Source organism: Enoplosus armatus, chromosome 17, assembly GCF_043641665.1.
Source record: "Enoplosus armatus isolate fEnoArm2 chromosome 17, fEnoArm2.hap1, whole genome shotgun sequence".
In the NCBI taxonomy this organism is placed as follows: domain Eukaryota; kingdom Metazoa; phylum Chordata; class Actinopteri; order Centrarchiformes; family Enoplosidae; genus Enoplosus; species Enoplosus armatus.
Window position 1 is genome coordinate 8625739 of NC_092196.1, and position 9630 is coordinate 8635368.

A 9630-nucleotide genomic window follows, 5' to 3' on the forward strand; every position below is an offset into this window, starting at 1 on the left:
AAGATGAATGATTGAATTATATGAAGAGTTTTTTGTAGCTTGTGTAAGCAGTAAGTGATTTCTATACTGTAATAAATCCGTCGTCACAACAACATTATCCACTGATGTTGGTTTTTATTCAGTTATGTGTGAAAAAATTCAAATCTCCTCCAGTGTGGTCGAGCTATAGACAGTTAGGCCAACACGTCTTTGTGTGTGTGACATATCCCTAAAAATGTGATGCTGTAAAGACAGTACAACTTTCAATTTTCACAGAAATAAAAATTGTTGCTTTTTGTTGCCAAAAAAAGCAGCTATTGCAGGTTTAAAGTTCTGTGATTCACTGAGGATTTTCACTTTACACCAGAAATGACTTGTTCAAATAGTTTCAAGGTTGAAAAAAGTGAAGAGCAAACAGTCAGAGGTGGTGTTTATCTAAAAAATTATTTTGCGCTTTATAACATCTGCTTCCTCTCTGTGGAACCAGAATCATTTGGACCAGGAGGCCTCAATTTAATTGATTCATTTCATAAATCTATTCATGTGAAATATTATTCCAGACATCAGCCCGCAATGTAAACATTTCCTCACACAGTTCCTTTAACTGAAGTATTATGAAAAACATCGCCACCCACTTTGACCCTTAATTCACTGACAAATTCTGTGTTATTGTCATATTCGATCAGCTCCTCCTGCTTGCCTGCAGACTGCGGTGATATTCATTTTTGTGCAGGACTGCTCGCAGTAGAGTGGTGTCTGTGCTCCTCCTCTGTCCTCCAACATGTCACTCTGTCTCCAGCAGCTGTCTCTCACTAATGGCCCCGACCTTTCTGCTCCTCCACTCTCCTTCTAGCACTGCCATCATTATCACAGCTCACTGTCACACTCTGTGTCTCGTGGGATAATTAACATAATTGGACTTCATGACATTAACGCACAACAGGGGGAAATGGGTTAAAATGGTGACTCGGCATAGAAATAATAATGATGATGATGATGGTTGTTAAAATTGACTATTATGAGAATCCTGGTAACGATGCTGCAGCAGTGTGATTATGATAATGTAACTGTAAGGATGATGTTCAAAAGTAGGTGATTGTAGAGATAATGATGACTGGATGAACATGGGACTAAATAATAATTTGTCTTTGGGGGATAATTAATCACCTTTATTGTGTAAATAATGTAATTATCTTTATTAATGTGCATACTGCATAACACAAGCACACCTGATATCCATTCTGATGCTAGAGTTGACAGTAATAACAATAGAAACACTTAATTTAGCTTGTTCAACGTTCTTTACACATCAAAGTCTGTTTACGCGTCTTGGGGAGGACTGCTGCCAGTTCGAAGAGTTTAGTCTTTTGTGGCTCCAGAGGGAGCTACATTAGCCGTTATTAGCACAACACAAGTATTAACACAACAATTTATTGGACAAAAGTGAAAGAGGACATAATCTTATTTTCAGCGTCTCATTGCTCACTTTAAAGCAGTGTGTTGGAGAGAACTGATCTGTGACAGTTTTCTTCAGGCACGCCGGTGAGATGTGATAAATAAATTGTGATACTTTCTTTTCAAAAAGCCAGCTCACTACACACATTTTTCATACATTGTACAGAGAGCATGTAATTGTGTTGACACCTCAGTGGGCCATCACACTCTGAGCAGATATAACTCACATGACAGCAACCGAAGACACATCGAGCACAACTCCTCATGTGCATAAGCACACAGAACCACGATTCAAAAAGTGATGAAGGAGGATGGGGGAGGGTGACGTTTTGATAATTAAGATGATGAAGGGCAGGTGCGGGTCGTGCGCTGGACCTTCACAGCTTAGGTGCAAACACGGCCGGTTGCCAGGCAACCGTGTCCACCGGGGGTCCTTGTAAGGCCTGGAGCTGGGGTGAGACAAGGGGTTGACACAACTCTACCTTCAAACCCCACAGCACACTAAAAATAGACCAGGAGTGTGTGTGTGTGTGTGTGTGTGTGTGTGTGTGTGTGTGTGTGTGTGTGTGTGGATAACAGACTGTGGAGAAAATGACAGACAAAAACAGAGATACATGGAATAAGTGACACCAAGTGTACGGAGAAGGATGGAGGAGAAGATTTGGGGAAAGTGATACAAGCCAATGAGTGAAGTGTGACGCATTAGCCGAGAGGTGCGTAAGTCGGCTGTAATATGAGCTTTTATCTGCCTGTCTTCTCCGAGAAAGCTTCATCCCCTTCTGCCTTACTTTCCTCATGCACACACACACACACACACACACACACACACACACCCCATCTCCTTTTATAAAAATATACCCAAGGACAATCCTCACTATTAATAGGAAGTGTTGTCAACTGGCTCTGGAGAAATGGGACCTTCTGTTCTGCTAACTATTTTTGCGGTCCTTTGTAGCCGTGACCCCTTTACACTTTCAATTATTCATTTTCCAAACAATAAAAACAATAAAAACTGGTTCCAAATATATACCACATACACAAATACCTCTTTTCAATTAAATCCTAAATGTAGTGTCAAATCATCTCAAGAATTAAAAATAGTTTTCTTTACTCTCATGAGCAATAATGATTTATTCTAACATGAAAATATTTACTCTGTGTTATTTTCCTAAAAGGCCATGGCCATTGTTGTCGGTGCCCGTCATAAGCTCCCACAGAGAGTTGTTCCAGAGCGGCAGTGATGGACTCAGTGTTATATTATTTACTTGGCTCGTCTTTCAGCACTGGGCTCTTTTGGTTCCAGCTCTGGAGCGGTAATCGAGCTCCACGCATACTGCAGGTGATTTATGGGCCCCGGGGTCGCCGTCCAGCAGACACTGCCCTCAGCTATTCCCCCGACTGCTCCAATCTGACTGCGTGTACGCACACTGTCACACAAGTGACGCTGGTTGTTAGCTGCTTAGGTAGCATACACCTTGAGCCATTTGTCATCGGTTTATGAGATCTGTTGAAACTGCTTGAACACAATAGAATTTTAATAGTTTAACCTATAAAGATTTTCATGGATGGTGAATACTGTAAACTGTAATGTCAGTAGATTAGAATAAACAATTAGCAGAAAGCTATTGTCTTTATTGTTATTAATTTTGAAATGTCTTTAGGTGTAAGATTTGTGTATCGCAATTTTTAAAGGTTAGCTTAGACATGCTAATGTTAGCAGCTTACGTTAGAGAAGACAATCAGGTTTATTCAGTTCTTTTCTCTTTCTTGTTTTTTGGGGCTTTGGAGAAGGTAAAAGAAGTCACCACCCTCCAAAATCTTAATATACAGAGTATCTGTCTTATTATAGCCCCATAAATGCTGCTTAGGTATGTGGAGAAACCCAAAGATGGACCTGCCTTGCCTGGTCACGGTTGCTAAGCTATGATTGGACAATCCCTGTTCGAGGGTGGAGTTTAGTGAATGGTCAGGTGGTTACACCTGTGTGTGTGTGTGTGTGTGTGTGTGTGTGTGTGTGTGTGTGTGTTTATTGCTTGTGTAATTATTATTGAAAATATGAGACTGCAAATATTGATTACCACGTTATTAATAATTACTCAACTTCTCTACAGGGACAATTAATGTATCCTCCTATTGATGATTACTATTATGGTGTGTGTGTGTGTGTGTGTGTGTGTGTATCCCAGGAATAGGGCTTGGGTTGGGACAGCACTTAAAGCTTAGCACCATTCCAGCTAAACACCTGTCACACACACACACACACACACACAAACCCTTGCAAGTGCACTAACACTTGGATGCCCACACACACACACCAGTCTGATGCATACCATACACTCTGTCTGTCTGTCCGTCCGTCCGTCTGTCTCGCACTCACACTTCAACATACTGTGACATGCTCAGAAATGTTGACACTTGTGTCTGCAAGGTCACATTTCTATATTCTCTCACACGGCTGCTGCTGCTCTTGTTTTTCTGATCGCATCCTGCATCAATGCTGCAAACAGCTTCTGACAAATATTTGTGAGGAGGGTCTGGGGTTGTGCACACCACCTTTTATGTTTAGTCAAAAGAGATATCAGCTGATAAAAGATAAGATAAGATAATCCTTTATTGATCCCTCAGTAGGGAAATTTGCATTGTTCCAGCAGCATACAGGATAGTACAATAGAGACATAAGTAGAAAATCAAGATATAATAAATAAGAACAAAAAAGACTGTTATAAAAGGTAAAGGGATTGTACTGTATTGCACATAGAGGTGTGGGTATTGCACCATTGTTACATTCAGAAATTTGTGGATTGTCCATTCCGGTGTGTGTGTGGTCTACTGGGAGCAGGTCTGATTAAAGCCTGACAGCAGCCGGGAGGAAAGACCTGCGGTACCTCTCCTTCACACACCGCGGGTGAAGCAGCCTGTCACTGAAGGAGCTGCTCAGTGCTGCATGGGGTGGGACCTGTTAAAAAGCCACCAATCAAATGCAAGTCAATTGAACCTGCAGCTGGAGCATCTTCCAGTAGTCCTCAGCACTTTGTTTGTTTTCATCCTATAAACTTCCTAAAGAGATGACACGAGGCCGAACAAAGAGTCTGCAACAGCTGGTCAATAAAAAACGACCGGTGACGACTGGTGATAAACACCGGTGATAAACACCGGTCGTCACTGAGCTCTCTTGTCCTCCACGTCTCTCTCTCTTCTTCTTCTTCTTCTTCATCTTGCTCAACACTCATCCATCCTGCTGTCATCGCTGCTGTTTCTTCCGCCCCGTGCACCCAGTCATTCCCAGCCGGCCCGCGCTCAGGCCCGTATATGGTGGGGCCATCCGGCAGGGGAGCCACAGGGTTAAATATACTCTGCAGCTCCAAGAATGACAAACTCCTCCAACTAACCTGCCAGAGAGAGATGCACCACGGAGCAGAGGGGGCCCGACACACACAATGGGCACATGTGCTCATTGTCTCATTAGCATAAGCATTTTCTGCAACAGGTCTTGTAAAGTCCTATCGGCTACCAATGCATCAATACATTAAATGGAAAACACTTTAATGCTTTGTGGATGATTCTTGGTTATTTCCCATGACATATTTGCTCTCTTAGCAGGGTCGTAGCCAGGATTTTAGAAATAACAAGTCATTAGTCACCCCCAGCAATTTTGAACAGAAAGAGGTCCCTATTTTTAATCATTTTGATTTCTGCTATTTTATCTATTCATTCAACCTTTACACTATAACTTTCTTTTCTTTTCTTTTTTTTAACATAAGGTCAAAATGATGTTTTAAAGCCCTCTCCGTACTGCCAGGAATAACATTCGGGCAATAATGCTGGCGCCTTTTATTTTGTAATTATTTTGTTCATCTAAAAATTAAAAAATGTTGAGTCTGAAAATACAGGAATAAGCTCATAGCCAAGATGTACAAGTTGTAGAATATAAACTTCCCCCTAAGTTGCTAAAACTTTCACATTTTCAGGAAAAGGACGTGACCTCAGTGTCCTCAACAGCGGCTACAGTCCTGTTAGTTTGGAAAACTTGGCATCTTGACTACAATTTCAAATACGGCTCTGTAAGTGTGAACAGCACTTGTTTATGTGCCATAAGTCCAAAATGAAGGTCCCATCCAAGGAATCTGTGGGACTGAAGAGGTTAAGGACTATTTATGTGATATCATGTAATTATGTGACAGAATTAATGCCCTTGATGAAACACACACCTGGTGTCAGTCATTTCCGCACTTCTTGGGAAGACATCACATATAATAAATCAGAGAGATTTAAATGTGTAACACAAGCAGTGGAGTAGCTGGTACTGAGCCATTTATTGATGTCATAAGTCTTATAAAAGACTGGACAGGCCTCTGTAAACAAAACGTGTTGGCTCTGCTTCACTGCAAAGCCAAAGCAGATCTTCTGAGGAGGAAGTGGCTCTTTATCAGTTTCTAGTCTGTCCTTGGACCAGGGAGACGAGACAAGAGAGGGGTGGGGGTGGGTGGGGTGGGGGGGGGGGGGGGTCCCTGAGATTTGGTGACATAACAGAGCAACACGAGACCCTGGAGTGTGTCCTCACTTTATGTTCTCAGGGACACACTTACTTAAGAGAGCGCCTGGCCTTGGTTTACTTCCAGGGACAGTTTTGCGGGGCATGTGGCAGCAAAGTGATGAAGTGGGTCCAGGAGAGGACAGGAATCATGAGCTGGTGAAACAGAGAAGAGGTTTCAGGCAAGAGATTGTTGGGATGGCAGGAGATGGGAGTCAATACAATAGTTAGTTATAAAAGCTACCAGAGAGCACGGTTTCACATTTTCAATTCAGGTTTGCAATGAATAAAAGAGTCTGAGTGACTTGAACACGCTATTTTCTCTACAGTTAGAGATAATGACTTATTGACTACCATTGACTACATTTACTTGCCCATAAAAATCTTTTGCCAGTAGCAGCGTGTTTAATATCAACTGTTACTTCACCCATTTGTTGTCCTTTCCATGCAAGAAACATGGCAAACTCAGGCTTGAAAGACCAAAGGAATATGTGTTAAATTAACTGAGCCTATTTGCTTTCTTGCAGGGACGAAGAGAAGATTTATACCAATCTCATTTCTGAAGCTACATCCAGCAGCCAGTTAGCTTAGCTTAGCATAAAGACTGTAAACAGGGGAAAACAGCTAGCCTGGCTCTGTCCAATGGTTTAAAAAGAATCTGCCTTTGTGTAAAACTGTAAAAATGACAAATTGTGATTTTACAGGGGTCATGTGCCAGGCTGTTCCGTGGCTCTGAGCAGTTGTCTGGCAACCAGTTAGACTCCAGGAAGTTACTGCTCCCGGCCAAGACATTGACCAGCAAATCAACGTCAGCTTTGGAAGTGCTGGTAGTCAGATTTTGTTACCTTTGGATATAGCCAAGCTAAGCTAATCGGCTGCTTCATATTTATCGTACAGAGAGTGATAATAATCTTTTCATCTAACTCTCAGCAAAGAACAGACTAGGCTTATTTCTCCAAAATGTTCCTTTAATTGTGTTACTCTTAACCCTTTCTCCTTTAAACAGGAAACTGGGTTTTCTGTTTACGTGGTGAAACTGGAGACTGATCTGGTTACTGCAGTGCATGTAAACACTCTGCACACTCAACCCCACCTTGATGTAACCTTCAAGCCTCAGTGTAGCATCTAGGGGGGTCTTCGCCTGCAGGGTGTCACATTCTCAAACCTCCCTGAAAGAACACCGAAATTCTGCCATTGTGTCATAACTGCCTGCCCACATGCCCACTGCACTATTTATACCAGAGGAGCACAACTGCTGCTATAGGTACAGTTACAGTGGGACATTTCAAACCCCAGCTGCCCTGCCTCAGCTAATAATACAATGCAGTATATGCACTACCTACACACACACACACACACACACACACACACACACACACACACGCACACACTATTGGCTACTTTTGGCCTTCATCATCCTCCCTCAAAGTGCTTCCTGTATCTATCACAGTGATGAGCAGCCACAGGCAGGCAGTCCTGACGTGCCCACCTCCCACACCGAGCCGCCTGCCAACAAGCCCTCACACACGCTCGTTACATCACGACTGTCCCCGTCCCAGCTCCAAATCATTATGCACAAAATCATTTGAGGGGTACGGAGGATGTGGAATAAAGCTGCAGGATGTTTGTGACATGTGCACAGAGTCCACTGTCAAAAAGGCAAGAAGATAACTAAGTAACAGTCATCAATTAGTGTCTGTCCTGGTTTTACCTTTTGCACTATTAGCTAAAACCTGATGGTCACCACAGGTCCACCATGTCTTGAAATACTAAAACACAATGTGTGTACCATCTGACATACAGTGTCTATTAAAGGTATTCAAGTCAAACTTTAAGACGGGGTAGGTGGATGTTGATTTAAAGACCAGTACAATTTTAAAGAAACCAGAAAATGATTATAAGAACATTTGAATTTCTTAATTCTGGCTTGTATTTGTTGTAGAAGTTAGCAACTATGCTCATAGCAAACACACTGAAGTCCAAAGAAAACAAATTTACTTGTATCTTATTTGCATCATATTTACATTCATTGAAAAACATATGAATAGTGAGAAAGTTGAAGCTTTTTGAAGTTTTTGAGAGGAGATCCTATTTGAACTGAATGGGATATGAGACTACAGAGCAGGGGTCGACAGTAGAGGACGTCCTGTTTTAGGAGTATGGTGTCCTCTCCCTTGTCCGTGATATCCCAGGACTTAAATATCCTTAAGTCAACAATCACAACAGGAAACATGAAACATGTCAGCCCTCTGTGCGCGACAGCACCTTGACAACATGAACTCACAGGAAGAACTGCCAACTCCTGAAACAATCACTTCATCAAAGTCAGAATAAGGTTAGCCAAGCTAAGCTAATTATTATGTGATGGGAGGATAATGTGCAACAAAACACATGGATGAGTACATTTATGTTTACTTCAAATGACTTGACATGTATGATACACACCTAATCACTCTTTCCAAGTAATGATCCCAAACTAGTGTTTCAAGAATTGCCTTCTCACTGTGCAAGAACACTGCTACGTGTGTGTGTGTGTGTGTGTGTGTGCAGCATTATCACTGCTGTGTTTTATTAGCATTAGAGCACAGTGCTTAGGATGAGCTGCAGTAACCTGATCCCAAAGGGAGATTGAGCTAAATGTCAGTGAGCCACCTTGAGCTTTGCGCTGCCACAGCCGGCCCACAACAGTACCACAGGTCAGAGGGGAAACACACAGTGGAGCAGCTTCAACACAGACACTAGCCTGGAGGGAGGTGGACACGAGAGGCGAAATGTTGGGGGAGATAGAGGGAAGAAAAAACAGCGAGAAAGAGGCAGTGAACCTGCAGAGAGTTCAGATGAAGAGTGAGAGAAGATTAGATGATAAACAACACGTGTGAGACGTACACATTCAGGCGGATAATCTATTTTCATTAAATGATAAAAAGCCTTATAAGTTAGTTAAACAATGGTGAAAAGTTTTCTTAAAACTTAAAAAACATATAAAACAACATAAAGCATTAATGCTCAATCAGTCATTTTTGACCAAGTACAAGTTGTTTCATTATATTCTATGTACAGTATAATCTAAAAACTTAAAAGATCCCCTCCAGACATGTCTTAACATGTATATAAATTTCTCTACTTTGAATTATAGTTTGTATCTGATATGTTCATTTCACAAAAAAAGTTCTTGTCTTCGAAATTACATTTACTCAAAATCCAGAATCTGTACATATAAGTTTTCCTGCTGGACAACAGGTGTTTTCTGCTTCACTGTAAAGTCCATTCTCAGTGTATGTGTGCTGGAGGCTTCAAGTTTCCACATCACACTTTTGCAAGTTGAATACTGGACCAGGATGTACTTGTGATGTCACAGATCACGCTCGTGGGCCCGCCCCTGAAAACTGGATTTTCAATGAACACAGAGAAACTTTGAAAACATCCTTCTTGTGTCAAACTCTGCACATACGTCATTCTGCACAGTGAAGCTCAAATATTCAACTGTAGGAGTTCACTGACTTATCACCCAAATACGGAGCTCTACAGAGCCCATTGTTTAGTTGTCTAGCCCGCAATTTGTTTGTTTCACTCTCACCGCTGTCATAGATTTCTTGTAGGCAGCTTTCTTCAGCAAAAAAGCTCTAAAAACCCACTTGACACTACCTGCCCAGCGCCAGTCAGCA